The sequence below is a fragment of the Cannabis sativa genome, chromosome 3 (genome assembly GCF_029168945.1).
Source record: "Cannabis sativa cultivar Pink pepper isolate KNU-18-1 chromosome 3, ASM2916894v1, whole genome shotgun sequence".
Lineage (NCBI taxonomy): Eukaryota > Viridiplantae > Streptophyta > Magnoliopsida > Rosales > Cannabaceae > Cannabis > Cannabis sativa.
In genome coordinates, this window is record NC_083603.1 from 12,118,668 (window position 1) to 12,146,396 (window position 27,729).

Sequence of the window (27,729 nt, forward strand, 5' to 3'; positions counted from 1 at the left end):
CGATTGTTTGATGTTTTGGATGGTATCATGTTGTATTGAGTGTTATATGATGATTGATTGATGTTTTTGAATTTTCGTGAACAATAATTGAATATCTGTTTCTGGAATTATTTTTATTGGATAGTATGGAAAAAATTAAGCAAGTTACTTTTTTACAGAACTCAATTTCGATTTAATTTGAATTAGTTATGATTTTTTGAAGTTTCGAAAAAATTTCGGGATTGAGCAACAGAGACACTCGCGCGGAAATCATGCAAATTCCTCCCTGCGCCGTGTCTCCTTGCCCAAGTCACCCACCTGCGCGCGCGGACGGGTATGCACTGCATACCGTCCGTACAGCTCGCAATTTTTTTGTAAAGACCGCTTAGTTTAATTTGGAAATTAGCAGTTAATCATGTTTAATTATGAAATTATTTATAGCTATTTAAATAATTAATTATACTGTTATTATTGAATTCAGAGATGCATTTTTATGTCATTTAGTAGTTTTCATAATTTTGCATTTCCGGTGCCCGGTATCATGGAACTCGGTGTTTGGCTTAATAAAATCACAACTTAGTATGTTAGTAGTTTGGGGCGGTTTATTAGACATTGGGAATGTCAGGAATGGCCGGGAATTTAGAATTTCCCAAAAATACCCCTTTAGTGTTATTTATGTGATTTTAGTTTGAAGGGGCAAAATGGTCATTTTGCCCCATTGATAGTTTGTCTTTTGTGACTTAATAAAGTGGAAAATATATGTTATTTAATTATTCTTTTTGGCTGAAGGAAAAGAGGCTATGTGGCATTTCAATTTCATTTTCTTACAAACTTAGAAAATTACAAAATTTCTCAAAAAAGCTCTCTCTCTTTTCCTCTCTCTTTTTCGGCCACTTGAGGCAGCAAGAAAAGTGGATTTTCCTCTTCAATTTCAAGTGATTTTCAGCAAGTTAAAGTGTTTCTAGTTGAGGTATTTCTTGTCCAGTTTTCTTCCTTTGTTTTCTTGAAATTATGATGAAAAAGATGAGTAATGCATGGATGATTTTGATGATGTTGCTGCTGCTAGTTGTTGTTGTTGTTTCTATGTTTAAAATGTTGAATTAAATATGTTCTTGTTGTTTCAAGTGAAAATTGAGGTTTTGGTGGCTGTAGTGTTTGCATGAATTAGGGTTAGTTTTCTGCAGTGTTTCTATGCTTGTTTATGTAGTTCTAAGCTAGTTTTGAGACCTGTTAGTGAGCTTTAGCCAAGTTTGAGTTTGAACTCAAAGCTTGGAGCTCACATGGTGTTTTTCAATTCTGTGCATTCTAGGTGATTTTAATGCTTTAGAAATGTTATTTGGGTTATTTAGAACAGGTCTGGAAGGAACCGGAATTCCGGTTGTGCAACAAGAATTCCGGATGAGGGTCCAGGAATTCTCAGAACCGGAATTTCGGTTGCAGAACCGGTCTACCGGTTGGGGAATTTTCATGAACCCTAGTTTTCCTCGTTTTTATGTTATTTGGGGTATTGCCATGCTTTTTATCGATAGGGTAACTTTTAGTTCCTAGTTTAAGTCCCCGGGAAGTGATTTAGCGTATCACTTATAGTGTTGTGATTTTTATGGTTTAGGAGCCTGTAATTCGCCGCGCAGATAGTTCCAGTCAGGTTGACCGGCACACCTGAATTCGGAATTGAGGTAAGATTAGTATAACAGTATGCATATGTAGATTACATGTTTAGCGTGCATGTAGGAAGCCTGTTAGATTACATTAGATATGTATGTTGGCTTCGAACCATCCAACTGTGTCACGTCGGTACAGGCCGGAGTATGACCAGTAGCCGGAGTATGACCGGTTCGACCGATTAGGCTGACACTGTATCACGTCGGTACAGGCTGGAGTATGACCAGCAGCCGGAGTATGACCGGTTCGACCGATTAGGCTGATACTTAGGTTGGTGGGTCCGTACTATTTGACGTATCACGTCGGTACGAGCCGGAGTATGACCGGCGGCGGAGTATGACCAGGTTCGACCGATTAGGTGATGCGTAACACGTACGTACGAGTGGAGTATGACCGACGGCGGAGTATGACCGGTTCGACCGATCAGGCTGTTACTTGTCAATAGTACCGTCCCTATGAACGTTCAGAACTCAGTACCGTGTTGGACACGGCAGTTAGGGGGACTCAGTATCGTGTTGGACACGGCAGTTAGGGTTATGGTCAGGGGTATGGGCGTTTGATCATGACCGGGATTTATGTATGAGTATTATTATGCTTTTCTTACTGAGTCTGTCGACTCACAGTGCTATGTTTATGTGTAGGTAAAGGCAAGGCTAGGGCTGATGGACCGTGAACGAGCCTATGAAGATTGTACATGTCGGGGCGGTTAGGCCTGGAGCGTACGATCATCGGGACAGCGAGGCTATTTTTGTAATTAGTCGCTAGGCGACAAGTATTTTGTATAGACAGTAAACTTTTGTAAATGGTTTTGTAATCGGGATCCCGAGTATTTTGTATAAATATTTTACAAGTTTAATTAAAAAGCAAAAATTTTAATTAATCACGTTTTCCATAAACCTCGTTGATTAGCAACGAGCTGCACAGTATGTTTAAAAATCACGTAATACGCCTATGCTAGTTAGGGTGTTACATTTTTCGTTTTTCTTCAATTTTTCATGCTTTTTCATGGATTTAACTTCCGATTTTTTTGTAGTTCTGTATTTATACATTTACTATTCCTAATTCAATTCTAATTATCATAATTAAATTAATTAATATTTTTTAAATTTAATTCATGATATTAGTGTAATTTTAATTTGGAAAATAGTAAATATCTATCTTTTTGCTTAATTATCTATCTTATTTTTAAATTTGATTATATCTTATCTTATTTTTAAATTTAAGGTCAGATATTAAATTTTTTTAAATTAATTTTTTTTTTAAATAATTTTACCTTATTTAAATTTAAAATAAGATAACTATAATCATTTAATTTTAAATAGATGTAAGATATTTTGCTAACTTTTAAATTTTATTATTTTATTTATTTAAATTAAATTTAAAATGTGAAAAAGATATTTATTTATCTTTTTGAATTTTTTATTTATTTAATTTTATTTATAAAATAACATTAAATATTTAAAAGTAGTTAGCAAATTTTGAAATGATATTTAGGTTGGTTGAAACCTAATTTTTTAAAATTGTAGGTTTAATTTTAAATATTTTTTTTTAAATTTCAAAATTTTTTAAATTTTTTTTAAATTTTCAAAAATAATTTTTTTTATTTTAATTATTTTTTTTCGAAATTATTTATTTAAAATTAAATAAATTCTTCATCCAACTATCCAGCTAACCTTGTTGCAGGAGTACGTGTTTTTAGCTTGTTTGTAAGTTTTTAAAACCTATTATTGCTTGATTGCAAATAGCCATGGTTAACTTGTTGACAGATCCAATGATCTGATTTTAACTCATGGTTCCCTTGGTCAAGTAAATAATTTGTAACCGGTATATTTACAATCTTCTTTCATCTGTGTATGACCTAGCAACATTATAGGATCCATCCAAATTGTGTGCCTGTGTGAGCCTATGTGTTTCATTTTATTATAGATGCATATAGGTTGTTGTTGCTAAATAAATTATCATAGTTCTTGATAGATTTTCTTTAGGCCCATTTAGTTTTTGGGCCTATTCAATTAATAACAGTTGTTCATTTTAAGGTTAAATTCCTCTCTTTTGGGCCTTGTGTGAGAGTTGAGAGCCATAGAAGTGGGTACGACATACTGAACCCAGCACCCCCTCACATGAACCACCCCAATTGTGAAGGCCCATTTGCTTGATTTGAATAACTGTACTAGGTTAATTAAATTAGTTTAACCTAATAAAATTGATTAGCAACATAATTAATTTCATTTATTTTGAAATTAATTTAAGAAAATCATAGTTTAAAGAATTTTATATTCTAAGCTAAACTATATGTATTTTCTTGTATTTAATTAAATATAGAATTATAATCATCTAGATTCTTTCTGAAGCTTAATTTAAATTTTTTATTAAATATTCCTATTTAAGTTGATATTTAGTTATCTATAACTAACCAACTTAAATCTGAATATCTTTTGGATTTAAAATTTCAAATGAAGTTGAGGAATTTTAGGCATTGGTTATTAAGATTCTTTAGATATTTTTTAAGTTGATATTTTTTCAAATATTAACTTAAAATGGAATATTTTCAAATTAAGTGGTTATAATTTAATTTTAATTTAATTAAATCTGATTTAAAAGATATTTAAGTTGATTTTTTTTAGATTCTTCTAAAACAACTTAAACAAGATATTTTTAAATTTGTTCCATTATATTCGAATTTATTTTCGAATTTAAATAATTGAAATTTAGTTAAAGTTGATTTTTTATTTAAACCAACTTTAATTTGTAATTTTTCATTATTATATGGAACTCATTCCATTTTTATTCGAATTTATTTTTCGAATTTAATTAATTATAGAAAATTAATTGAAGTTAATTTTTTTTTTTATTTAAACCAACTTTAATTTGTAATTTTTCATTATTATAATATGGAATAAATGATTATACAAAATACATATTTTAAAATAATGAGCTTTTAATCAAGAGACATTCGATCTCCTTTGTTGGTTTTACATCGCGTTTGTTTTAGTGAGTAATCCTCCCTAATGGAGGAACGTTCATTAGCAATTTCGCACCGTTTAATCTCGAAAGATAAGTAGTTTGAAAGTGTTTTATATGGTATGGATCACCCTAATGGTGGCGACCATATTTGACTTGCAAATTATGAAAAAATGGTGGAAGCTCATAAGATAGAATTGCCTTGACTCTCGCATAAACGGGACAACGCTGAATTCCAATCTTGATCGAATAAAAGGTTGCTAGAATGATTATCATTTTAGATGAGTTGACAACTCTATTCAATGGATGATACTTTGACTCTCGCCTAAACGGGACATTGTATCAGTTTGTTGAAAGACCTTGGAAAATAAACTATGTAAGATTTAGTATTTTTTTAACATATGTGATTATTTGTTATTTTCTGAACATGTGTGTGAATTTATGAACCAAAACCTTACTTCTGTTTTATTGATGTGTTGTAGTGTCATTATGAATAACCCTCACCCCGATCCTCTCCTAGTTAATATGTTAGCAAAAGAACTCTATAGTGTGAAAATGCATCCTGGTAGTTGCATAAACACGCACCTGTTGATGATGAATCTGAAGTTCCAAAAGGCAAATCTACTAGGAATTGATTTATCAAGAGAACAATGGGTCCAACTCATTCTTAATAGTCTTCCTCCGGAGTATAATGAATTTGTTATTTCTTATATGATCAACAATTTCAACTCCTCCGACATGGACAAGCTCGAAGCAGAATTACGAGCCCATGAACAGAATCTGATTGCAATAGGTCCCCCTGGGTTTGCAATTCATAATCAGAGGAAAAGGACTAAGCATGAAGGCTCTAGCAAAGCTGCTTCTTCAAGTACAATTATCAGACATAATCTTCTATGTTCGAATTGTAATGAAAAGGGACATCAAGGAGAACGATGTCCGAGGCTTCTAAACAATTCAAACGAAGGTAATGCTTTTTTCTTTGAATCATGTGTTTTAGAGAACGACAAATCCGTCTGGATTGTTGACTCTGGGTCTACTAACCATGTATGTTCTTCACTGCAGTTGCTTGAAACTTGGGAAAATCTGCTTCCAGGAGAGTTAAAGCTTAAAGTTGGCAATGGCGAGTTAGTGACGGTCAAAGCTAGAGGAAAAGCCCGCGTCAAGTTTTAACAAAGATTTTTAATTTTAGAAAATATTTTATTTATTCCAAACTTTAGTAGAAACTTGATTAGTGTCTCATGTTTGCAAACACAATCTTATATATTGAATTTTTCGAGTACAAATTGTTTAATTTCTCGTAATGGATTTCAAATATGTGTTGCTACCATGGAACAAGGGCTTTATGTTTTAAGACCGAATACACAAATCTCACTAAACAGTGAACATTTCAATGTAGCTAAACCTAGAAACTGTTGGGTTTTATGCCCTAAATAAAACTCCATTTCAATGTAATCTATTTTATTCAACATCAATAAAGAAACAGAAGTATTTTTCATTCATTTGTGTATGTTTTGGTTCACTTTATCAATTGCTTGTCTATTTGATTTATAAATTCATCTTAAACCCTTTTCACATACTTGATCCTGTTTATTGTGTTGTCATCACATTGGAAAGTAAACATGACTATGTGAATAAAGTTTCCTAGATTTATCAGACACAGGGTTTTACTGATATGATAATCTACAACAAGAGTTTACTTGCATTTGGAGAAATGCTATGTTCTGTCCAGAACATTGGTTAAAGTAAAGCTCAGGTTGGATGCATGGAGTATGCATCGGAAGGGACCGATATTGAACTTTGACTTAGATTTAATTAAGCTTACCGTAAAATCTATTCAAGTCAATATCGCCAAAATGATCCTAGATCAAATGTTCTTAATCCTATTATGATTAGGCTCAATCTTGAAAGGCTATTCGTGTTCTTTGATTTGTTACTTAAGCCTACTTTTAGGTCAGGGTGATACGTACATTTTGGGAACACGGTAGTGCAATTGAGTGGGAGCGCTAACATAAACATGGAATCAATAGCTTCTATCTGGCGAATAGTAAGCAAAGGATGATCTCCTTCGAGCTTGACCAAACGAACATAAATGGTGGAGTACTCATTTCACATAAGCTAAAATATCATTTATACGAGGTCAAGTGTTTTAAGGATAAAATACATAGTAGGGTGTTACGGTAATCTAATCCCTTTACAGTGTAGATCATTCATATAGAGGATCATTGATCAAATTAGGATTATAACAATGGATAACTAATGATGTGTCTATATGGTGGAACATATACAGCATTCTATTGCAATTCTAAGTTCTATGCGTGGATTCAACGAAGAATTAATAAGTTAGTGAATTTTAGTGCTAAATTCTTGATCTACTTATTGGAAGCTCGGTTATATAGACCCATGGTCCCCGCACTAGTTGAGATAATATTGCTTGTAAGACTCATGTAATTGGTTTTGATTAATCAATTATAATTCTCAAATTAGACTATGTCTATTTGTGAAATTTTCACTAAGTAAGGGCGAAATTGTAAAGAAAGAGTTGTTAGGGGCATATTTATTAATTATGATACTTTGTATGGTTCAATTAATAAATATGATAAATGACAATATTATTTAATAATTATTTATAGTTATTAAATAGTTAGAATTGGCATTTAAATGGTTGAATTAGAAAATTGGCGTTTTTGAGAAAATTAGATACAAAAGTGTTAAAACTGAAAAATTGCAAAAAGCAAGGCCCGAACCCAATAAGCCATGGCCGGCCACTTTTGTAGGCAATTTAAACTGATATTTTCATTATTTTAATGCCAAATAATTCAAACCTAACCCTAGTGGAATGCTATAAATAGATAGTGAAGGCTTCAGGAAAATTACAGTTCTGATTCAGAAAACCTGAGCCTCTCTCTCTCTACCTTGGCCGCCACCCTCTCTCTCTCTTCTTCCTTGAGAATTTCGAAACTCCTTAGTGATTAGAGTAGTGCCCACACACAGCAAGCAATACCTCAATCATAGTGAGGAAGATCGTGAAGAAAGATCATCAGCAAAGGAGTTTCAGCATCAAAGATTCAGAGAAAGAGATCCAGGTTCAGATCTTGATAATACTCTGCTACAGAAAGGATACAAGGGTTAGAGATCTGAACGGAAGGATTCATTTAATTCCGCTGCACCCAATGTAAGGTTTCCTAAAATTTATATGTGTTTATTTCATCGTTTTAGAAAGTTCATATTTAGGATGTTAATCAACATACTTGTGAGTAGATCTAAGATCCTGGTAAAATAATTTCCAACAACTGGCCTCAGAGCCATGGTAATTTATTTGCTTGCAAGAAATTTGGACTTTAAAACGATTGTTTGATGTTTTGGATGGTATCATGTTGTATTGAGTGTTATTTGATGATTGATTGATGTTTGTGAATTTTCGTGAAAAATAATTGAATATCTGTTTCTGGAATTATTTTTATTGTATAGTATGGAAAAAATTAACCAAGTTACTTTTTTACAGAACTCAATTTCGATTTAATTTGAATTAGTTATGATTTTTTGAAGTTTTGGAAAAATCGGAGTTGAGCAACAGGGACACGCGCGCAGACAAGGATTTTGCTGCGCGCGCGGACAGTATGCAATGCATACTGTCATTGCATACTGTCCGTACAGCTCGTAATATTTTCGTTTTTCTTCGTTTTTTCATGCTTTTTCATGGAATTAACTTCCGATTTTTTGTGTAGTTCTGTATTTATATATTTACTATTCCTAATTCAACTCTAATTATCATAATGAATTAATTTAATATTTTTTAAATTTAATTCATGATATCAGTGTAATTTGAATTTGAAATAGTCAATATCTATCTTTTTTTGCTTAATTATCTATCTTATTTTTAAATTTGATTATATCTTATCTTATTTTTAAATTTAAGGTCAGATTTTAATTTTTTAAATTAATTTTTTTTTTAAATAATTTGACCTTATTTAAATTTAAAATAAGATAACTATAATCATGTAATTTTAAATAGATGTAAGATATTTTGCTAACTTTTAAATTTTGTTATTTTATTTATTTAAATTACATTTAAAATCTGAAAAAGATATTCATTTATTTTTTTTTTTAATTTTTTATTTAATTTTTATTTATAAAATAACATTTAATTTTTAAAAGTAGTTAGCAAATTTTGAAATGATATTTAGGTTGGTTGAAACCTAATTTTTCAAAATTGTAGGTTTAAATTTAAATTTAATTTTTTTTTAATTTCGAATTTTTTCAATTTTTTTTTTTTAAATTTTTGAAAATATATTTTTTTATTTAATTAATTATTTTTTTTCGAAATTATTTAATTTAAAATTAAATAAATCCTACATCCAACTATCCAGCTAACCTTGTTGGAGAAGTATATGTTTTAGCTTGTGTGTAAGTTTTTGAAACCTATTATTGCTTGATTGCAAATAGCCATGGTTAACTTGTTGACAGATCCAATGATCTGATTTTAAGTCATGGCTCCCTTGGTCAAGTAAATAATTTGTAACAAGTATATTTACAATCTTCTTTCATCTGTGTATGACCTAGTAACATGATAGGACCCATTCAAAGTGTGCGTGTGTGAGCCTATGTGTTTAATTTCATTATACATGCATATAGGTTAATGTTGCTAAATAAAATCTCATAGTTCTTGATAGATTTTATTTAGGCCCATTTAGTTTTTAGGCCTATTCAATTAATGACAGTTTCATTTTAAGGTTAAATTCCTCTCTTTTGGGCCCTGTGTGAGAGTTGGGAGCCATAGTAGTGGGTACGACATATTGAACCCAGCACCCCCTCACATGAACCACCCCAATTGTGAAGACCCATTTGCCTGATTTGAATAACTGTACTAGGTTAATTACACTAGTTTAACCTAATAAAATTGATTAGCAACATAATTAATTTCATTTATTTTGAAATTAATTTAAGAAAACCATAGTTTAAAGAATTTAATATTCTAAGCTAAACTATATGTATTTTCTTGTATTTAATTAAATATAGAATTATAACCATCTAGATTCTTTCTGAAGCTTAATTTAAATTTTTCATTAAATATTCCTATTTAAGTTGATATTTAGTTATCTACAACTAACCAACTTAAATCTGAATATCTTTTGGATTTAAAATTTCAAAAATTAAGTTGAGGAATTTTAGGCATTGGTTATTAAGATTCTTAAGATATTTTTTAAGTTAATATCTTTTCGAATATTAACTTAAAATAGAATATTTTTAGATATTTTTTAAGTTAATATCTTTTCGAATATTAACTTAGAATGGAATATTTTCAAATTAAGTGGTTACAACTTAATTTTAATTTAATTAAATCTAATTTGAAAGATATTTAAGTTGATTCTTTTTAGATTCTTCTAAAAACAACTTAAACAAGATATTTTCAAATTTGTTCCATTTATCATTCGAATTTATTTTTCAAATTTAAATAATAATTGAAATTTAATTAAAGTTGATTTTTTATTTAAACAAACTTTGATTTGTAATTTTTCATTATTATAATATGGAACTTGTTCGATATTTATTCGAATTTATTTTTCGAATTAAATAATAATTGAAAATTAATTGAAGTTGATTTTTTATTTAAACCAACTTTAGTTTGTAATTTTTCATTATTATAATATCGAATAAAAATGATTACACAAAATACATATTTTTTTTAAATAATGAGCTTTTAATCAAGAGACATTCGATCTCCATTGTTGGTTTTACACCGCGTTTGTTTTAGTGAGTAATCCTCCCTAATGGAGGAACGTTCATTAGCAATTTTGCACCGTTTAATCTCGAAAGATAAGTAGTTTGTAAGTATTTTTTATGGTATGGATCACCCTAATGGTGGCGATCATACTTGACTTGCAAATATGAAACAATGGTGGAAGCTCATAAGATAGAATTGCCTTGACTCTCGCCTAAACGGGACAACGCTGAATTCCAATCTTGATCAAATAAAAGGTTGCTAGAATGGTTATCATTTTAGATGAGCTGACAACTCTATTCAATGGATGATGCTTTGACTCTCGCCTAAACGGGACACTGTATCAGTTTGTTGAAAAACCTTGGAAAATAAACTATGTTAGATTTAGTATTTCTATAACATATGTGATTGTTTGTTATTTTCTGAACTGTGTATGAATTTATGAACCAAAACCTTACTTCTGTTTTATTGATGTGTTGTAGTGTCAGTATGAATAACCCTCACCCCGATCCTCTCCTAGTTAATATCTTAGCAAAAGAACTCTATAGTGTGAAAATGCATCCTGGTAGTTGCATAAATTCGCACCTGTTGATGATGAATCTGAAGTGCCAAAAGGAAAATCTGCTAGGAATTGATTTATCAAGAGAACAATGGGTCCAACTCATCCTTAATAGTCTTCCTCCGGAGTATAATGAATTTGTTATCTCTTACATGATCAACAATTCAAACTCCTCCGACATGGACAAGCTCGAAGCAGAATTACGAGCCCATGAACGAAATTTGATTGCAATAGGTCCCCCCGGGTTTGCAATTCATTATCGAAGGAAAAGGACTAAGTATGAAGGATCTTGCAAAGCTTCTTCTTCAAGTACAATTATCAAACATAATCTTCTATGTTCGCATTGTAATGAAAACGGACATCAAGAAGAACGATGTCCCAGGCTTCTAAACAATTCAAACGAAGGTAATACTTTTGTCTTTGAATCATGTGTTTTAGAGAACGACAAATCTGTCTGGATTGTTGATTCTGGGTCTACTAACCATGTATGTTCTTAACTACAGTTGCTTGAAACTTGGGAAAATCTGCTTCCAGGAGAGTTAAAGCTTAAAGTTGGCAATGGCGAGTTCGTGTCGGTCAAAGCTTGAGGAAAAGCCCGCATCAAGTTTCAACAAAGATTTTTAATTTTAGAAAATATTTTATTTATTCCAAACTTTAGTAGAAACTTGATTAGTGTCTCATGTTTGCAAACACAATCTTATATATTGAATTTTTCGAGTAGAAATTGTTCAATTTCTCGTAATGGATTTCAAATATGTGTTGCTATAATGGAACAAGGGCTTTATGTTTTAAGACCGAATACACAAATATCACTTAATAGTGAACTTTTCAATTTAGCTAAACCTAGAAACCTCAAAAGAAAAGAGATTGATAATGATGATCAAACTTATCTATGGAATTTATGTTTAGGTCACATAGGCTTTGATTGACTCAATAGGCTAACCAAAGGCGGTCCATTGAAAAATGTCGTCCTAGGTGAACTGCCAGTATGCGAGTCCTGCCTAGAAGGAAAAATGACTAAACGTTCTTTCTCTGCAAAGGGAGAGCGTGCCAAAATGCCCCTAGGGTTAGTGCATTCCGATGACTGCGAACCTTTGAATGTCAAAGCCCGAGGTGGTTATGAGTATTTTGTCACTTTCATTGACGATTTCTCTAGATATAGTTTTCTTTACCTAATACTAAAGAAATCTGAAACGTTTGAAAAGTTTCAGGAGTTTCATGCTTTGGCTCAAAACTAATTAGGTAAATCATTAAAGATCTTGCGAACTGATAGGGGTGGAGAATATATGGATATGCAGTTCAAATATCATTTAATTGAACTTGGAATTGAATCCCAATACACTGCCCCAAGCACTCCGCAACAAAATGGAGTTGCAGAAAGAAAAAATCGCACTCTTTTGGAAATGGTTAGGTCTATGTTGAGTTATTCAACTCTGTCTACGTCCTTCTGGGGATATGCTATTCAGATGGCAAATGACATTTTAAATGTTGTTTTATCTAAAGCAGTCCCTAAGACACCCGTCGAACTTTGGAATGGTCGTACACCTAGTTTACACCATTACAGAATTGTTGGGAATTATTTTACCAGGATCTTAGATCTACTCACAAGTATGTTTATTAACATCCTAAATATGAACTTTCTAAAACGATAAAATAAACACATATAAAGTTAAGAAAACCTTACATTGATGCAGCGGAATAAATGTCTCCTTCCACTCAGATCTCTAACCCTTGATTCCTTTCTGTAGCAGAGTATAATCAAGATCTGAGCCCGAATCTCCTTCTTCTTCAAGCTTTGATCCTTCACAGTCTTCCAATCTATGATTGAGTTACTGCTTGCTGTGTGTGGGCACTTACTCTTTCACTAGGGTCACGAAAAAGATGAAGGAGAAGAGGGAGAGAGGTTTCGGCCAAGGTAGAGAGTGAGGAAGGCTCAGTTTTCTGAAGAGAGAAATTTCTGTCAGAAAGGCTAATGAAAGCATGTGTTTTGACTGAGCCATCACTTTCTATTTATAGGCAACTTACTAGGTTTAAGTTTAGAATTATTTGGCATTAAAATAATGAAAATAATAATTTGAAAAAGCCTTATAAGTGGCCGGCCATAGGTGTTGTAATGGGCCCCACTTAATTTTGCAATTTTATCAAATTTTATCTCTATTTTCTCAAAAATGCCAATTTTCCAATTCTAACCTTTTAAATGCCAAAACTAATTATTTAATAATTAAAATACATTATTAAATAATATTGTCATTTAATTTAATTATTAATTAGACATATAAAGTCTATTAATAAATAAATAAACCTAGAAAACTCTTTTCCTTACAATTTCACCCCTGCTTAGTGAAAATTCATAAAATCAGACATAGTCTAACTTTAGAATTATAATTGATCAATCACGAATCAATTAATGAGTCTTACAAGCAGAATGTTCTCAACTAGAATGGGGACCATGGATCTATATGCTGAGCTTCCAATAAGTGAACCAAATTTACCAAGTAAATTCCTACTTATTAATTCTTCGTTGAATCCACTCTTAGAACTTAGAATTGCACTCTCAGACTTATATAGAGCATATTGTATGTTTCACGATACCAATATACTATCTCATTTAACCATTGTTATAATCTTATTGTGATTTAAAGATCCTCTATATAGATGATTTACATCGAGATGGGATTTCTTTACCGTTCTCACCCCTCAATGTATTTTGCCCCTTAAAACACTTAGCTACCTGTAAATGGTGTTTAGTGATCTAATAATTAGTCAGTTAAACAAGAGCTCATCCATTTACTTCTATTTGCTAAGCTCGAAGGGAATCATCACTTAACTTCTATACACCAGTAGAAGCTATAGATTCCATATTTATGTTCAGCACTCCCACTCAATCATACTATCATGTTCCCAAAATATACGTATCACCCTGACCCAAAAGTAGGCTTAACTAATAAATCAAAGAACATGAATAGCACTCCTGAGTTGAGCCCAAGCATATCAGGATTTAGATTCTTTTCAATCTTAAGATCAACTACTGATATTGACTTGGAAAGATATGTATAACGGTAAGTTTGTAATATCTTAACTTAGTTGCAATATCGGTCCAGTCCAATGTATACTCCATACATTCGAAACTAGTATACTTTACTAATGTCCTGGAAAGAACATAACACTTACTCCAAGTGTAAGTACACATCATCGCTGATTATCACATTAGTGTAAATCCAATAACACTGATGAAACAGGGACCAAAACTTTTGATTCATATGATCACAATCACATTCCACTGTGTTGACGATACTGTAATTGTGAATAAACATATGATCTGGATTTAACTGATTTTGTGTGTATGAATGTAATAAACATATTAAACATATTAAACCATTAGCATGTAAAATTCATGCAAACATCAATCACTTCAAATTTCTTATATTGATAACTAATCAGATTGTAAAGAGTTTTATTTAGGGCATAAAACCTAACAAGAATTTGGGGGTGCCCTGCTCATGTCTTAAGAAAGAAAGAAGGCAAACTTGAATCACGTACCGAAGTATGCATGTTTGTCGGAAATTCTAAAGAGACTAGGGGTGGACTATTTTATAGTCACAAGGATAACAAAGTGTTTGTTTCTACAAATGCTACTTTCCTTGAAGAGAACTATATTAAAGACAACAAACCGAAAAGTAAAGTTGTTCTAGAGGAATTTCTTTCAGATATAACTCCTTCCAATGTTCCGTCCTCTTCCACTCGTGAAGAAGACAATCCTACTCCCTCAGTCGAACCAACTGAGAAATCTACTACTAAAGTTTATGTTCAGAAGATCACCGCTCCTCGTCGTAGTGGGAGGGTTTCAACAAAACCAGCTCGTTATGGCTTGGATGGTGAAATCAGTATGGTCGTTGGTGACGGTATTGAAGACGATCCATTAACCTATAAACAAGCAATGGCTAGTCCGCAACGAAAACGATGGTCGGCCAGCATGGATTCAGAAATGGATTCCATGAAAAAGAACAAAGTCTGGGAATATGTAGACGCACCTGATGACTATCATCCGATAGGATGCAAGTGGGTTTACAAGAAGAAAAGAGGAGCTGGAGGCGAAGTCGAAACTTTTAAAGCTAGACTTGTAGCCAAGGGTTATACCCAAAGAGAAGGCGTGGACTATAAGGAAACTTTTAGTCCTGTTGCCATGCTCAAATCCATCCGAATTCTTCTCTCCATAGCTGCTGCTTTCGATTATGAAATCTGGCAAATGGATGTCAAGACTGCCTTCCTTAATGGGGTACTTGAAGAAACCATCTATATGGAGCAACCAGAAGGCTATGTTCTTCCTGGGCAGGAAAAGAAAGTTTTCAAATTAAATAAGTCGATCTATGGACTTAAGCGAGCTTCTCGCTCATGGAGCAAAAGGTTTGATGAAATCATCAAGACCTACGGCTTTCTTCAGAATGAAGATGAACCTTGTGTTTACCAACTCAAGGAAGACCAAGTAGTAGTATTCCTGGTCCTTTATGTTGATGACATTTTTATTGGAAACAATGTCAAGAAAATGACTCACATCAAGGAATGGCTCAACACTCAATTCGATATGAAAGATTTGGGTGAAGCAGCCTATGTTCCTGGTATTCAGATTATCAGAAACTGGAAGAACAGATCTCTTGCTCTCTCTCAAACAACCTACATTGACAAAGTTTTAGAGAGATTCTACATGAACAACACCAATGGGGCAAACATGCCTTCTAGACATGGTATTCGTCTATCTAAGGAACAGTCTCCGACTGATCCTCAAGAGATAGAGGACATGGCGAAATTCCCTATGCTTCTGCAGTTGGAAGTCTAATGTATGCAATGTTATGCACTAGACCTGACATCTGCTATGCAGTGGGAATCGTGAGCAGGTATCAGTCTAATCCAGGACAGGAACATTGGAATGCAGTTAAGTATATTCTGAAATACTTAAAGAGTACAAGGAATCTTGTGTTAGTCTACAAGGGTGGTGCTTTAAATCCCATAGGCTACACTGATTTAGATTTCCAGGCAAGTCTTGAAGACAGGAAATCTACATCTGGGATGGTGTTTACTCTTGGGGGTGGAGCAGTGGTTTGGAGAAGTGCAAAATAAATCGCGATATCGGACTCGACTATGGAAGCTGAATACATAGCTGCAGCCGAAGCTGCTAAAGAACTTGTCTGGTTAAGAAAGTTCTTCACCAGCATCGGTGTCGTCCCTGGAATGGAAAAGCCTCTGGTCCTACTTTGTGATAATAATGGAGCGATAGCTAACAGTAAAGTACCTCGAAGCCACAAGAGAAGCAAACACATTGAAAGGAAGTATCAGATTATCAGAGAATATGTGGCAAGAGGGGATGTACTAGTTGAGAAAGTAGACACAGAGGACAACCTAGCTGATCCATTTACCAAAGTCTTGGCCGTGACAGCATTTGAAAAGCACTGTCCGAATTTAGGATTAATTGATATGTACTGATTAGTTTTATATTAGTGCAAGTGGGAGTTTGTTGGGTTTTATGCCCTAAATAAAACTCCATTTCAATGTAATCTATTTTATTCAACATCAATAAAGAAACAGAAGTACTTTTCATTCATTTGTGTATGTTTTGGTTCACTTTATCAATTGCTTGTCTATTTGATTTATAAATTCATCTGAAACCCTTTTCACATACTTGATCTTGTTTATTGTGTTGTCAACACTTTGGAAAGTAAACATGACTATGTGAATAAAGTTTCCTAGATTTATCAGACACAGGGTTTTACTGATATGATAATCTACAACAAGACTTTACTTGCATTTGGAGAAATGCTATGTTCTTTCCAGAACATTGGTTAAAGTAAAGCTCAGGTTGGATGCATGGAGTATGCATCGGAAGGGACCGATATTGAACTTTGACTTAGATTTATTAAACTTACCGTAATATCTATTCAAGTCAATATCGCCTAGTTGATCCTACATCAAATGATCTTAAGCCTGTTATGATTAGGCTCAATCTCAGGAGGCTATTCGTGTTCTTTGATTTGTTAGTTAAGCCTACTTTAGGTCAGGGTGATACATACATTTTGGGAACACGGTAGTGCAATTGAGTGGGAGCGCTAACATAAACATGGAATCTATAGCTTCTATCTGGCGAATAGTAAGCAAAGGATGATCTCCTTCGAGCTTGACCAAACGAAAATAAATGGTGGAGTACTCATCTCACTAAGCTGAAATATCATTTATATGGGGTCAAGTGTTTTAAGGATAAAATACATAGTAGGGTGTAACGGTAATCTAATCCCTTTACAGTGTAGATTATTCATATAGAGGATCATTGATCAAATTAAGATTATAACAATGGATAACTAATGATGTGTCTATATGGTGGAACATTTAGAGCATTCTATATACTGAGAGTGCAATTCTAAGTTCTATGCGTGAATTCAACGAAGAATTAATAAGTTAGTGAATTTAATTAATAAATTCTTGATCTACTTATTGGAAGCTCGGTTATATAGACCCATGGTCCCCACACTAGTTGAGATAATATTTCTTGTAAGACTCATGTAATTGGTTTTGATTAATCAATTATAATTCTCAAGTTAGACTATGTCTATTTGTGAATTTTTCACTAAGTAAGGGCGAAATTGTAAAGAAAGAGTTTTTAGGGGCATATTTGTTAATTATGATACTTTGTATGGTTCAATTAATAAATATGATAAATGACAATATTATTTAATAATTATTTATAGTTATTAAATAGTTAGAATTGGCATTTAAATGGTGGAATTTGAAAATTGGCGTTTTTGAGAAAATCAGATGCAAAAGTGATAAAACTGCAAAATTGCAAAAAGTGAGGCCCAAATCCAATCAGCCATGGGCGGCCACTTTTATAGGATTTATCCTCTGATATTTTCATTATTTTAATGCCAAATAATTCAAACCTAACCCTAGTGAAATGCTATAAATAGATAGTGAAGGCTTTAGGAAAATTAAACTTTTCATTCAGAAAAACCTGAGCCTCTCTCTCTACCTTTGGCTGCCCACTCTCTCTCTCTCTTCCTCCTTAATATTTCGAAACACTTAGTGATTAGAGTAGTGCCCACACACACCAAGTGATACATCAATCATAGTGAGGAAGATCGTGAAGAAAGACTTTCAGCAAGAAGGAATTTCAGCACCAAAGAATCAGAGAAAGAGATCCATGTTCAGATCTTGATAATACTCTGCGACAGAAAGGATACAAGGGTTAGAGATCTGAACGGAAGGAGTCATTTAATTCCGCTGCACCCAATGTAAGGTTTTCTAAACTTTATATGTGTTTATTTCATCGTTTTAGAAAGTTCATATTTAGGGTGTTAATCAACATACTTGTAAGTAGATCTAAGATCCTGGTAAAATAATTTCCAACAAAACGGTGGTTCAACAAATGAGTTTATACACCGTGCAACATTAGCTATTCATGTCGTGGCTGCCGGAATTAGTTTCCATCATCAAATGAGGAATCAGGACGCGCCAACCATCCATGATTCTCAACCTTTTCAATGCGTGCTTTCAAAATTAAAAAGGAAACTTATATATTTTCTCAGTTCTAGTAAACGAAATAAAAAATCCAAAACCATAACGAGATCGAACATAAGAGAACTCCATTGACAAAAAAAAGCTTAAACCATACAGACCAAACAAATCGATCCATCTTAGTACTTGAGAAGAAAATTGGATACAGATTCATATTTTTATACAACAAATCAATCATCATCCCACTCAATTAATCAATACACCTATTATCTCACAAAAAAAAAAAAAAAAAAAAATAGAGCACCCACCTTCTACATTCTAATCTACAATTGTATCTTCCACATTCTAATCTGGATCGTAACATTATTGAATAGGTAGCATAAACATAATCATGATTCGTATACTATATATACGATTACGAATAACTACTTTAAATTTACAATTGTAAAAATCGCAGAGGGAAATCTACGATTGTATCTTCCACATTCTAATTTGGATCGTAACATTATTGAACAGGTAGCATAAACATAATCATGATTCGTATACTATATATACGATTACAAATAACTGCTTCAAATTCGTTATCTAACTTTGTAAAAATCATATACTATAACTCATTATACAATTCGTATACTGTATACAATTAAAATGTAACATATTAATATGAAATTACTATATGGAAAACATGTATACTTTGTTAATGTTATTAGTAACTAAACGAATATGATGTTGCTTATTTTGTTGAACACTATTTTTCCAACTAAAAAACTAACCTAAAAAACATCTACAATAATTACACTTATCATTTACAATAAACTATAAACCACTATTATTGTAATCATACCCATATTATAGTTCAAATTGCATGCTACTCCTATTCTTGTTACATGTTTATTGTTATCAATACTGTTTATTATTTTGGTTTATTCTTATTACATGTTTATTGTTATCATGAGTTACACGATTTCATGTTATCTTCCTTAACAATAAGCTATAAGGAACATCAATAAACTAATACTTACAATATATCAAACTTGTCGTATACTATGAACAATTTTTTCTGTATACTACACATAACATGAATAAACTAACGTTTACTATATAAACCACACAAGAATATGAATATTAGAATTGTGATTCTTTTCTACAATGGAACTTGAGTTACACTACAAAAAACTGCTACTTTTAGTGACAACTTTTTAGTCACAACATAATTTTTTTGTGACTAAATATGACATTTAGTCACAACAAAATATTACTTGTGACTAAAACATAATATTTAGTTACAAGTTGTCACTAATTTAGTTTTAGTCACAACAAATTGTTATTTTCGTGACTAGTATTTTTAGCCACGGACCTTTTAGTTACAACATAGAAATCATGATTTATAATTAGTCACAATTTTTTTACTTTTAGTCACAAGTTTTGTTGTGACTAAAAGTAAGATTTTCGTTGTGTTAACAAAATCACATACATTGACTATAAAGTTGAAGGTATACTAATTCTATCATATTGTTCCTATTATGTCCTTTCTCACATTGTATATGATGCTTTGAAGTTGGACATAAACAACTATGAGATTGATCTCTAATTTCAAGCTAAGAAGGCATACCACCAATAAGAATCTAAGATGACAGTGGATGCAAGTTTTATGAACAATTAAGAAGGAAAATGATGATGAAGCCAAATACTCTATTTTAGTTAACATTTTAACATCACCAAAAGCAAATAAACACAATGTTAGCATCATTGATACCTATATTGGTGAATCTAGTATATAAACCAGTCAAATGCTACCTACAAGGACAAAATATGCAACCAAGATGGCAGAATATGTCATTGAACAAACTCAAAAAACAATGGAAGAAAGCCTCGAACTAAATCAAATAATTTTAAATTCTCATGTTGCTGAAATATATGTTGGGCAAGTGTTTACAAACAACGAAACTCTAAACTCTAAAATAAGCAGTCTGCCTACAATCAATAAGACACAATCAACCTTTCAAGGTAAAATGTCATCAACATTTAACTATAAACTAGTATGTCTTGATGATAAATGCAAATGGACTTTCTTAGTATCAAAATATAGCAAGATTGAGATGTTTATCATAAGAAAAATAGAACATACATGTAACGTCCCCGCTTCAAGCCTCCATTGGGTCCTTACACCCACGGAAGAATGGCTCGTATACACGAGTACGTCACTCTGCCTGCTTCATGGAATGACGACTGACCCTACAAACCAACACGAGTGTTTTGAGCGTGCTTTGCCCTCACTCGCACGCTTCCTGGGAAAACTTCCCAGGAGGTCACCCATTCTAAAATTGCTCTAGGTCAAGCACGCTTAACTGTAGAGTTCTTTCGTGATGGGCTACCGAAAAACAAGATGCACCTTGTTAATATAGGTAGTACCAATCAATCCATTTAAGCCCTCTTCAACTGTGTAGTCCCATACCTACACAGTCTCAGAATAATCCCACTTGACCTTCCCCAGGCAGTGTGGGATTGCACAGCTTACCCAGTGTTTCCCCTTACAGATCACGGGACTACTGACTGTCACAATCACCCCCCCTTACGGGGTCCGATGTCCTCGTCGACCACACTTCCGGCTGGGTCAAGGCTCTGATACCATTTGTAATATCCCCGCTTCAAGCCTCCATTGGGTCCTTACACCCACGAAAGAATGGCTCTTATACACGAGTACGGCACTCTGCCTGCTTCATGGAATGACGACTGACCCTACAAACCAACACGAGTGTTTCGAGTGTGCTCTGTCCTCACTCGCACGCTTCTTGGGAAAACTTCCCAGGAGGTCACCCATCCTAAAATTGCTCCAGGTCAAGCACGCTTAACTGTGGAGTTCTTTCGTGATGGGCTACCGAAAAACAAGATGCACCTTGTTAATATAGGTAGTACCAATCAATCCATTTAAACCCTCTTCAACTGTGTAGTCCCATACCTACACAGTCTCAGAATCATCCCACTTGACCTTCCCCAGGCAATGTGGGATTGCACAGCTTACCCGGTGTTTCCCCTTACGAATCACGGGACTACTGACTGTCACAATCACGCCCCCCCTTACGGGGTCCGACGTCCTTGTCGACCACACTTCCGGCTGGGTCAAGGCTCTGATACCATTTGTAATGTCCCCGCTTCAAGCCTCCATTGGGTCCTTACACCCACGGAAGAATGGCTCTTATACACGAGTACGTCACTCTGCCTGCTTCATGGAATGACGACTGACCCTACAAACCAACACGAGTGTTTCGATCGTGCTTTGTCCTCACTCGCACGCTTCCTGGGAAAACTTCCCAGGAGGTCACCCATCTTAAAATTGCTTCAGGTCAAGCACGCTTAACTGTGGAGTTCTTTCGTGATGGGCTACCGAAAAATAAGATGCACCTTGTTAATATAGGTAGTACCAATCAATCCATTTAAGCCCTCTTCAACTGTGTAGTCCCATACCTACACAGTCTCAGAATCATCCCACTTGACCTTCCCCAGGCAGTGTGGGATTGCACAGCTTACCCGGTGTTTCCCCTTACGGATCACGGGACTACTGACTGTCACAATCAGTTGTAAAGACCGCTTAGTTTAATTTAGAAATTAACAGTTAATTATGTTTAATTATGAAAATTATTTATAGATATTTAAATAATTATTTATGCTGTTATTTTTGAATTCTGAAATGCATTTTATGTCATATAGTAAATTTCATAATTTTGCATTTCTGGTGCCCGGTAACATGGAACTCGGTGTTTGGCTCAGTAAAATCACAACTTAGTATGTAGTATTGTGGGACGGTTTATTAGACATTGGGAATGTCGGGATTGGTCGGGAATTTTGAATTTCTCAAAATACCCTTTAGTGCCCTTTATGTTATTTTAGTATGGAGGGGTAAAATGGTCATTTTGCCCCATTGTTATTTTGTCCTATAGTGATCTTTTAATTGGGAAGTATATGATTTATTTTTATATGTGTTGGCTGAAATAATAAGGAAATAAAGGTTTGTTATTTGCATTTTACTCCCATTTCATTCAAAGTTAGAAAACTTAGAAAAAAATTAGAAAATTCAAGAGCTATTTTCCTCTCTCTCTCTCTCTCTCTCTCTCTCTCTCTCTCTCTCTCTCTCTCTCTCTCTCTCTCTCTCTCTCTCTCTCTCTCTCGGCTGGGTGTGGTTGCTAGGGCTGGGATTTCTCTTGATTTTTCAAGCCTTTTTCATTCAATCTAAGTGTTGTTCAAAGTGCTTGGTAAGATTCTTGTAGCTTCTCTTTTAATTTTCTTGGTTTTTAAGAAAGTTGAGTAATGCATGCTTGATGATTTGTGGCTGTGGTTATTGTTGATGGTTGCTTTTGATTTCTAAGGTTTAATTATGATGTTTTTGTTGATTCAAGCATGATTGTGTTGGTGATTAGTTGGTTTTATCAAGATATGAAATTTTTACTCAAAACTATGTTTTCCAAAGAAAATGAAGAATCTGTTGCTGCACTTATTGTTGTTGCTTATTGTTGTTTTCTGAGATTATTTTATGCATATCTAGGAAGATTTGAGCTGGTTTGAATTCATGTTAGTGTTGTTTAACCAAGTTTAAGTTTTGAACTCAATGCTTGGAGCTTTAATGGTGAATTTTGATTTTATGCATGAAGCTTTGTTCTGTTGCTTTAAAAATGTTCATTGGGGTCTAATTAGCAGGTCTGGAAAGTTTGGTTGAGTTTGGAAACATTTTGGTTGGGGATTTGTTGTTAGTTGGTTTTCTGGGTAAAACCAGCTAACCAGTTTTACACTGCCTGTAAAACCGGTTACCCGGATTTTGCAGTAGGGTGTGAAACCGGTTTTTCTCAACTTGCCGTTTCGTGCTAGTTTCGGGTTTCCAGGCAGTTTGTTTCCTGCTAGTTTGGGGTATTTTTTTATTAAGTTACAGTAGGTTAAGAGTTGTTTTTAAAACTGTTGTCCCGGTTGTGATTTAGCGTGTCACTTATTAGTGTTGTGATTGTTACGGTTTAGGAGCCTGTAATTCGCCGAGCAGATCGTTCCACTCAGGTTGACCGGCACACCTGAATTCGGAATTGAGGTAAGATTAGTATAACAGTATGCATATGTATTACATGTTTAGCGTGCATGTTAGGAAGCCTGCTAGATTACATTAGATATGTATGTTGGCTTCGTACCATCTGACCATATCACATCGGTTAGGCTAGAGTATGACTAGCAGCTGGAGTATGACCAGTGAACCGAGTATAGGCTGATACTAGAGTTGGTGGTATTGTACTATTTGACCGTATCACATCGGTTAGGCTAGAGTATGACTAGCAGCTGGAGTATGACCAGTGAACCGAGTATAGGCTGATACTGTAACACATCGGTACAGGCTAGAGTATGACTAGCAGCTGGAGTATGACCAGTGTACTGAGTATAGGCTGTTACTTGTCAATAGTACCGTCGTACGAACGTTCGGGACTCAGTATCGTGTGGGACACGACAGTTAGGGTTATGGTCAGCAGTATGGGCGTCTGATCATAACCCGGGATTTATGTATGTTTTATGAATTATGCTTTTCTTACTGAGTCTGTCGACTCACAGTGTTTATGTGTAGGTAAGGGCAAGGCCAAGGCTGAGGAACCGTGAGAACGAGCCGGTGAAGATTGTACATGTCGGGGCGGTTAGGCCTGGAGCGTACGATCCTCGGGACAGCAGTGCTTTTTGTAATTAGTCGCTAGGCGACAATTATTTTGTATTAGACTGTAACTTTTGTAAAGTGTTTTGTAATCGGGATCCCGAGTATTTTTGTATAAATTTTTTTATAAGTTTAATTAAAATGCAAAAATTTTAATTAATCACGATTTCCATAAACCTCGTTGATTAGCAACGAGCTGCACAGTATGTTTAAAAATCACGTAATACGCCTATGCTAGTTAGGGTTTTACAATACACATACATGTTCATTAGACATTACTTCTAGAGACCATCCACAAGATACAAGCAACCTAGTTGGTAATGTAATAAAAAAAATAAGTTTGTAAACCCAAAAAGAGATTACACACCAACTGAAATTGTGGATGATATACGGCAGTACGACTACAGTGTCTCAATATCTTACCAAAAGTATGGAGAGCTAGAAAAAAAAAATCTAGTGTGGATGCTTGTCACTGCATGCAAGAATCATATAGTGAGATACTATGGATTGTATACATGATGCAAATATCCAACTCAGGTATTAAGTTACTTTGCCTACAAATAATAAACATATCAGGAATTTAATATAAATACTAATTGGTTACCTTGTTGTTTACTGAGCTAATATACTAATTGATTACTTCTGCAACAAGAACCATTACAGACCTTGTCACAGATGAAGATAACAAATTCAAATGTTTATACTTTGCAATAGGTGCTTCAATAAGAGATTGGCAACACTGTACTCCAATAATAGTCACAAATGGATCTTTCTTAATAAACCTACATGATGGCACTTTATTGATAGCAAGTGCACAAAATACAAATGACAGTTCTTGGGAATGGTTTTTAACAAAATAAAAGAAATCTATGAGGAAGGAAAAAGTCAATGCATCACATCATATAGACATGAAAGTATACTTAAAGCAGTAAATGAAACATTTCTATCTAATGCATGGGGTATGCTATTATTACCTGATGAAGAATATAAAAATGAAATTTAAAAAATGAGGTGATGAACTCAAGCTTGCATTTAACAGTGCCTCAAAAGCTTATAATATTGAAGAGTTTGAAAAGGGCATGAAAGACTTGGACAATATATATGTAAGAATAAGAGATTACTTGATGAATGAAATTGCTGTTAAAAAGTGGACAAGGCTATATGGCATGAGCAGAAAATACAAAAAATTTACATCAAATATTGTCGAATCAGTCAATGCAATCCTAAAAGCAGTAAGAGACTTACCAATTATAATTTTACTAGAATATCTACATTCATTGGTGCAAAGATGGTATTAGGAAAACAAGATTAGAGTCCAAAAAACAACAACAATGCTGGCAAAGATACCTAAAAAACACTAATGACACAAAGGAATATGAGTTTGAAGTACAAGGTAATTACATATAGTGTTTAAATTGCTTACAATAATATCTCTGCTGTAAACTTACTATTGGTTTACTTGATTACTACAAGTTGAAACATCAAATCTCCTTATTTACAAAGTACACGACAACACCTATTCTCACATAGTAAACATGGAGAACAAAACATGCAGCTGTCAAAGGTTTGAATATGATGAAATGCCTTACTCTCATGCAATGGCTATGCTGACCAAAATGAACCTATCATGCTACAACTATTGCTCAACTACTACACGAAGCTTTTATGGCAACATATGAAGACAACATTCTGCCATTAAGTGACGCACCATCATGGAATATACCTGATATAATAAAAAGATGTTATAGTACTCCTACGTAAACATAAAAGAGCAACAGGCAGGCCAAAGAAACAACGATACAAAAATACATTTGAAGAAAAAAATACAAGTGAAATACGAACAATGCCACCAAAAAGGACACAACAAAAGATTATGCAAATTTTATTAAAAAATAATTTTTAAAAGTTGAAAAAATTGAAAAATGGCAAAAATACCTTTTTTCGTGCATGCTTAGGGTTTAACCCTGGCCAAATTTTCGAAACTTCAAAAAAAATCATATTTTTTCAATTTTAATCCAAATTAATTTTGGTAAAAGGCTAATATTCTTAATTTTTCACCATCTTTTCAAATAAAATAATTCTAGATCGAAAATCATATTATTTTTCATAAAAAATTTGTAATACACAATCAATCATCAATGAATCACATAAATAAACATGAACACATCTAAATTTATCAAACATCGTTTTAAATCCATATTTCATGAAAATAAATTATTACCATAGCTCTGAGGCCAGTTGTTGGAACTTATTTTACCAATAGCTAGATTTAAAACATGTATATTGATTATAGAACTATAATCTAACACCCTAAATATGAATCTTCTAAATAATGAAATAAACACATATAAAGTTATAGAAAACTTTATATTAGTGGCAGCAGAATATAATGTCTCTTTCCGTTTAGATCTCTAACCATTGATCCTTTCTGTCGCAGATTATGATCAAAATCTAAACCTAGATCTTCTTCTATTGTTAGAATTCTTCAAATCTTCCACAAAGGCTTGAGTATTGGCTTTAATTGTGTGGAAAATTCCTCAACTCACTAAAGGTTCAAAAATTTTAGAAGAGGAAGAAGAAGGTTTCAAAATTTGAGAGGCTCTTTTCTATTTTCCAAGTTGTCTGACAAAGTAGCCTGATGATGGATTAGGAAAATAAGAGTCATCTCTTTCTATTTATAGGATTTCATCTAGGGTTAGGATTTGAATTATATGGAATTAAAAAAGATAAATAATAGCTTAATTTAAACCCTATGGCGGTGTTGGGTTTTGTGCCCTAAATAAAACTCATTTCAATATAATTAGATTTACTAATTAATAAAAATCAAAAATCGCTTTTATGTTGCATGGCTCACATGATTTATTTCATGATTATGTTTAATGTATAAACTCTATTAAGTCCAGAACATATATAAATATGTATATATTTGTTCACGATTATAGTGTCGTCAGCACAATGATATATAATCATGATTATATGTTCAAAAGTTTAATTCCCATGATTTTTCAATTCACTGGATTTAGACTGACATGATAATCAACTATAAGGTATACTTACACCTTAGATAAGTGTTATGTCCTTTCCAGGGCATTGGAAAATTTTACTAGTATCGGATGTATGGAGTATAAATTGGAAGGGACTGATATTGATCTTGGATAAGATATCATAAACTTACCGTTGTATGTTTCTAAGTCAATATCAATGGTTGATCTTAGGTCTATGGATCTTAATCCTGATATGGTTAGGTTCAACTTAGTTGCATTATTTATATTCTTTGAGTTGTTTGTGGAAGCTAACTTCTGGTTCTGGTGGATACTTACATCTTGGGAACATGGTAATTCAATTGAATGGGAGCGCTGATCAAAAGATATGGAATCTATAGCTTCTATAGGTATTTAGAAGTGAAACGATGATTTTCTTCGAGCTTGGGTAAATAGAGATAAATGATTGAGATCTCATTTCAGTAATTATATTAGTTTACTGAAATATCATTTTTAGGTAGCTAAGTGTTTCAAGGATAAAATACATTGAAGGGTAGAACGGTAAATTTGTCCCTATTCAATGTAAATCATCCATAGATGATCTTTGACTATTAGGATTGTAACAATGGATAATCATAACGTATTTATATCGTGGTACATATATAGCATTCTATATAACTGAGAGTGTATTCAA